The following is a 6,746-nucleotide window of genomic DNA, read 5'->3' as shown; positions in this document are numbered from 1 at the left end:
CCGCCGGTGATCGCAGGCAGGCAGGCAGGCCAGTATCTCCATTCTTATAATCTGAAAAATCAATAGCTATTATGTACTTTTCCTGTATGAGGCACTGTAGCAAAGCATTTAGGGGCTCTCTCTTCTCAATAATTCTAGGCAGTGGGAATTGTTATAATAGTAATCTCTCCTACACAGATGCAAACTGAGGAAGAAAGAGGTTAAATCATTGGCCCAAGATTCCGTTTCTAAGGGGTGGCAGAGGTCAGAGCCCAACTCTCATCGGCCTGTCCACAGGGCTGGTGATGCAAGCCTCTACTATGCAGCTACTTGGTGTCATATTTTACGGTTTACAGGAATAAGGACCATATTGCCCTTACTCCCTCAGGGAGGCAAAAGCCAACATACCAGAGAGAGATATCACATGTGGAGCAGACTCCTTAGCCTTGCTATCCCAGACAGGAAGTGAGCAGGTGAGACTGTTAAGATGTGGGGACTATGTGTGGCATAAGGAGAATTCTTCATTAAAACAGGATAGACCAAGCTCCCTCTCAGCTCCAACCACTTTTCCTGGAGGTTGGCTGTGTGTGAAAATGCTGAAGAAAAGAGAAGTTCTTTGTCATGGAAATCAGGATTGGGAAGGAAACTGACATTCTTTTAGCACAATATGGTACAGAAGTTTTAGCAATAGGTTAATGTTTGTAGCTCAGAGATGTTACTTTCCCCTTTCTGCTCTTGAGATCTTTATTCTGTGTGTCCATTTAGCATTGGTTCCTCTTTCCTCCTTTCTAACAAAACTGGGTTTTGTTCTATCTCTTCCACATCATACTCAGTGGTGGTGGACTTCCCCCTCAGTTCCAGGAATGAGCTTTATTAGTCTACAGGCAATCCTATTCTCTCTGCCAGTGATGGGTTGAAAATGGTCATTCCCTAATTCTGGCCAATGATGCATGAGCAGAAGTCTTCCATGGTGGGCTGTGGCTCAAGGGCTTTTGAGGGAACATGAATTTGCTTCTAGGAAAGAATCAGAGAAAGCAAAGGACTCCTTCTTTCTGTCCAGCTTGCTGCTCAGAACTGAGGCTGCCAGCTTGATACCAGCCTGAGAAAGATACCAAGGGATGACAGCAGAGCAGAAAGATGAAACTGGTCCTGAATGTCACTGTAGAATGGATGATTCAACCAGCCTTGGATCTGCTCTCCCCCTGGAATTCCTGATATGTGAGATAATCAGTTCCCTATTGTTTAAGCCAGCTTGAGTCAGGGTTTTGCTTCTGCCACCAAAAGCATCCTGACTAATACAAAATTCAAAGCAGAATTTCCTCCCTCCCCTGACCCACCCAACAACTAAACTGACTGCCACCGAAATAATCAACAACACATTGCAGAAGTTGCACACAGGAGAAAGAGGGATTAGGGGTGGGAGAGGTGGGAGAGGTGGATACAGAGATTTGAAGGAAGGAGCTGTGGAGAATGTGGACAGAGGCATAAGAGAAATTGAGTGTGCTCAGACTAGGCGTGGACTCCACATCCATGGGACATTTGGATAACCTAAATCTGCCCCTTTCAAGTGCCTACCATCCTACTACTTACTTTGCATGTGTGGACCATATCTGAACCTTAAATGAAGAGCTAATTGAATGCTTTTCCATAGTTCTATACGGAGCTTCCCTGGTGAACAGCTAGCCATTGTTTTTCATGGCATATCATGGCATTCTTCCATGAAATATGGTCTACTGCTGAGGTTACAGATTGTTGACCCCAGTAGAGTTTCAGAAGGCCAACTAATCCAACACTTTTCCTTTGTGAACAACATCTAAGACCAAGAAGGGGAAGTGGTTTCCCGAAGGAAGCAATGCAGTATAAATTTGTAGGGGAGCCTAGTTGTAGGTCCTCAACTTCCAAGTCAGAACTCTCCCCAGTGTAGCACAATTTCCTCCAAGTGTACACCAAGAAGTTACCAATAGATCTGAGCAATCAGAACACTTTTGAAATAACTTGGGAAATGCTACACTAAACAAGTCATACTAGGGTTGAGGGTGTAGCTCAATTGTAGACCACTTGTCTAGCATGCAGAAGGCCCTGGGTTCAATTCCCAATACTACAAAAAAAAAAATCAATGTTTCTCAAAATTAAAAAAAATTCACTAACAAATATGTTAAGGATTTCTGTATTAGCACAACTTCTCATAGTATTTTTTTCTTCATTTGTTTGTTTGCTAAAAAATGCATGTAAAATTCTAAAATTGAAATATAGGAGATATTCTTTATTAAATTAAGTATAGACCAGGGGACCTGTCTTTCTCTCAGACATCTCAGATAGTATTCTGTAAATTACATATTAGCAAATGCATGGCAACAATCTTCCTCTATAAGAACAGAATGAAGTCAAAATACAAAGAGAGGCTGTCATGACTGAGTGAAAAATGGATGGATGGGTGAATAAATAGAGAGAGAGAAGGAAAGAGAGAAAGAAATAGGGAGAAAAAATGAGAATGGATAGATGGTTAGAGAAAAGCAACATAACTTGAGTTTTTAGCATAAAGCAGATCTGTTACACGTGAGCCAATATTTTAATTCTGATCAGCTAGCTGAAGTTGCATTAATTACTTTTCTCTCATTGCTGAGACAAAATCCCTGACACCTCAAGTTACAGGGAGAAAGGTTTATTTGGCTTACATTTCACAGAGGTTTCAGTCCATAATCTGCAAGCTTCAAGGCACAGTGGCAGAGGGGCAAAGTTCATGGCAACAGAAGCAGCAAAAGTAACAAGAGACTTAAGAGCGTCTTTCTGATCCTTTTGTCTTATGCAGACTAGTAGGGTGGTGCCAAGCCAATCACTCACACAAAGTGGTTTAGTAACCACACATCCTTAATCCTAGCATCACACACTCTAGATTCACCCGCCAATGACCTCGTGAGGCTTTGGGAGGACATCTATACCCAAACCATAATAAGTTATGCCACTTCTATGATAATGCTGCATAAATGATTCCCAAATTTTAGTGACTTCCATAAAAATGTTTATATTGCTCTCAGGTCAACTGGTCCAGGCTAGAACCCAGACTTCTGTTTATGTTCACAACTTCTTCATCGACTTTTGCTCCAGGACCCAGACCAAAGGGAGGAATGCTACTCGGTGTACGTTCCTCTCATGTTGGTAAGAGGAGGTTCCTAAGAGCTGGGGGAAGACCTCAGCTTGAGGTCACATAGCCGCTTCCGGCCACATACCATTAGCCAAAACTGATCGTATTGCCAAAGCCTAATCTTGATGAGGCAAGGAAACCATACGTTATTCATAGGAAAACAAAGAGAACAAAGAAGAAAAGAAGAATCTTGGCTATTTGAGTTCACCAATAATTGGGTCTTCCATGACATGCAACTCAAGAATCTTAAAATTTTCAACCAGCTAGTTTATGTGCAATTCTTGGCAAAGCATTTTTAACCTACAGCATACTTTATAGCAGAACAAAATCGGGTGCTTTGCTAACAATGACTTTTTCTAAGTACCAAAACATTCCTCTCTCATTCACTCACCCTTACCTCTACCATCTCATAAACTAGTGCCTCTCTTTCATGTATTTAAGCCATACTTTTACAATGTGCTGTGGATGAGTAATTCAAGCTATTCCACGATGAAATGGCCCAAGAGACAACTCAACACTGGCAGAGTGGCCATATTTGTATAGCAATGGTTATTTGTTCAATTAATTGAATGTTTCTATTGTAGTCATTGTTTTCTGAAAATGAACTGCATGGAAAGAATGATAAACTAACACTAACAGTGAAAAACATGGGGCTCATAAACTCCAGACATGTGCAACACAAAGGCAAGTCAAGTCATTAGGCTTGCTCTACATTGAGGGTCTTGAGCCTCAAGAGCATTGAATACATATTTAATTATGAAGGAAATAAACAAAATCAAAAAATGTTTCTGAGGCTCCAAAATCATACTCTTGAATATTATTATAAGGCAAATTGTAATTGGGATTCAACTGTATTTTAAAGTCCTCTGAGAATGGCCACCCTTGATGACACCAGACAGGCTATGACTTGAACATGGACTTTCAGGTATATTTTCTAGGACACATATTAAAGCAAAAGAAGGGAATTGCTGCCTATACCCACAAAATAACTAACATGCACATTGTTACCTGCCAATCAGTGAGCACAATTTGAAAATAGCACACTGTAGGGAAGGGTGAAGGGGATGAAGGGAGGGTAAGGGTAGGGGAAAAAACAAGAACCAAGATATATCATATAGTGGTACAAGATCCCAATGATAAATGTAACTGCATTGTTTGCTTTAAATGTAGCAGTAAACTTAATGGGGAAAGAAAGAAAGAAAATAGCACACTGATCTAGATGTGCAATGTGGTTCATTGTTGCATATAGAGACCTAGTTCCAAGTCTCAGTTATGGGACTTTAGGAAAATTACTTACCCTCAGTTTTCCCACCTGTAATGCAGAGAATAATGCTACAGACATGCCACGGTACTGAAAAGTTCAAAAGAAATACTAATTAGCTCTATCTTCTTGCTATTAACCAGGTATAGATTCCACCTATGTCAGTACCTTACAACACTCTATGAGTGGTCATCCAGCTTCTAGAGAAGGTGAGTGGCATACCCACTAGTTGTAGAGCTAGGGTGCACACCCAGGTGACGTGGCTTACTTCACCTCTTGTATCAGGTTTGCAAAGTGTGGCACAGGATGGACTCTCAGGCAATGTGTACATCCCGTCTGTTTGCTTTGGTGAGGATCACTAGCAGCCCAGAAGTTTGTGCCTGTGTGCTTTGGTGGTGCTCCTTAATGGTGCAATTTATTGACTCTGATCCCTTCTATCCCTGTGACCTTTGGCAAATCATCAAGCTCCCTCCATCTCCTCACCTGCTAAAGGAGGCCCAAAATATTGTTCCTCGTGTAATGTCTGGGGAACGTTGTACACCATGCCATGCTATGCCACACTATAAAATGGAGGGATGGACAGGAAGCCACTGCTGTACTGATAGAGTTCTCTGCCAAAGGTCCTACATTCTGAAATGGCTCCCATTTCTAAAATGGTTCCTGCTTACTGAAATGAGCCAGTTCCTCTGTGGAAAAGCAAAACCTAACTTGTTGTTCTACCCTGCTACCCACGTGATCTTCCCCTTCAAATCACCCTTTGTTCTGTTGCCTGCCCAACAACCTGACCAATTCTCAAATCTCAAAATACTCTCCCCACTGCACCACCCTATATAAACCTCTCCCCATTTAGTCTCGCCCTCTCTCTCCATTATTCAGGCAGTCAGGCAACTCCTTCCCTGACAAGTCTTTGCCTGGGGTGCTCCTGTTTCAGCTCATTTTCTTTCATCTACCTCACCATGCCACTGCTCTGCTGGAACATGCGACTCCCTGAAATCCAAAACCCAGAAATGGTAGGGAACTAAAGAAGCAATTTAAAATGAAAGAAGACAATTTATTTGAAGGTGGGGAAGGAGGAAGAGAAAGTTGACAGACAGCTATTCTGAACACTAGGGAGAATTCAAAAGTGAGTATTTTTTCTCTGCAGCTTCTTTTATTTGTCCCTTGTAGGCTTTTGGAATCTGGTTGGCTCCCTGGCTCATCTTTTATCCTAAGCTTGTATTTCTTCCAGCCATGGGGCCTTTCCCTGACCTTTAGTGGAGGGAGAGAGTATGGGTGGGGGCCTTATGGACAAGTAGTTTAGGCTGAAGGATTAAGTGAAGATGGAAATTTGTGATTTTATGTTAATTGAGCTTCCTAGAAACTTTCCTGTCTTGAGTTCTTTGTCTTTGTCTTCCTAATTGCTTGAGTTTAGCTGCCTTTGCCTTTCTAATTCCTCAGAGTCTTGCTGTCTTTGCCCTTCTAATTGTTGGAGTCTGGTTGTGGAGTTCAAAACTGCCTTATTAATTTTTAATAAAGCTCAGTTAGGCCTTCATCCTTTCTTTTCCCTACCTACAGTGTCTCCTGTTCCTACAGTAGTATTTTACAAAATTACTGTGAAGTTCAAAGAGATAACAAGTGCAAAACTCCCTCAAAACTTTAAGTCCCCTGCACATGCTGGACTTGTTTTATGCCCTGAACCAGCCCTCAGTGAGAGCTGGCCTTGCCACAGCATCCCCCTGTTTTCCTGCTAAAGCACAGGCTTATTTTTATGATCCTGTTTTTGCTCAAAACCTGATGGGAAGGTTTCAGGGAAATTACCTGTGTAGCTGGTTTACAAGCCAACCGAGAAAATCAGTTTTGTGCCCTCACACACAGCCTCCGTTTCATTTGGGGGTTCCACAAATGGCGCTCCAGAGCCTGTTCTCCCATCTTATGAGAAGCAGTTCAGAATGAATTATGTCTATTTATAAATATTCAAATCCACCCTCAGAGAGGGAAGATTTGCCTCCTGAAGACTAGTGAAGGAGTCTGACATGAGAGTCTGAAAGCAATATCGTCATTTCTCCACCACATTTTACACAGGTGAAACTCAAACAGTGGCTGTGCCCCTCCTATCAACCGGACTGTGGACAGGGCTTAACCTCCTGATGGTATTAAGCAATCCTCTCTCAGAATCATGGGCTGCAAAAATCTTAGTGGTCATGTTACCTACAGTGTTTTACTCATTTGTTTCCTCCAAGAGGTGTCCTGAAACAAGTTTCCAGAGCTTAAGAAGATATAAAAAGAGAGCATCCTGCCTTCAGAACACACAGTTTAATTAACAAAGCTGACAACGAACACACAAGTACAAGAAAGGCCAGGCATAGGCTCTGATAATGCATGGGA

At 42.0% G+C, this 6,746-nt stretch overlaps 1 long non-coding RNA gene across 1 annotated transcript; it reads left to right on the top strand.

Annotated features, from left to right (window-relative positions):
- Positions 1-1,044: 1,044 nt before the first annotated feature.
- Positions 1,045-4,590, top strand: LOC104875391. The gene is made up of 3 exons (XR_784045.1): positions 1,045-1,197; positions 3,015-3,135; positions 4,526-4,590. It is a non-coding gene; the product is annotated as an uncharacterized LOC104875391 (long non-coding RNA).
- Positions 4,591-6,746: the final 2,156 nt, after the last annotated feature.

Source organism: Fukomys damarensis, unplaced genomic scaffold (assembly GCF_012274545.1).
Source record: "Fukomys damarensis isolate Sample0158 unplaced genomic scaffold, DMR_v1.0_HiC HiC_scaffold_5, whole genome shotgun sequence".
In the NCBI taxonomy this organism is placed as follows: Eukaryota; Metazoa; Chordata; class Mammalia; order Rodentia; family Bathyergidae; genus Fukomys; species Fukomys damarensis.
The sequence above is the reverse complement of the archived record's forward strand: the minus strand, read 5'-3'. Positions and strand labels throughout refer to the sequence as shown.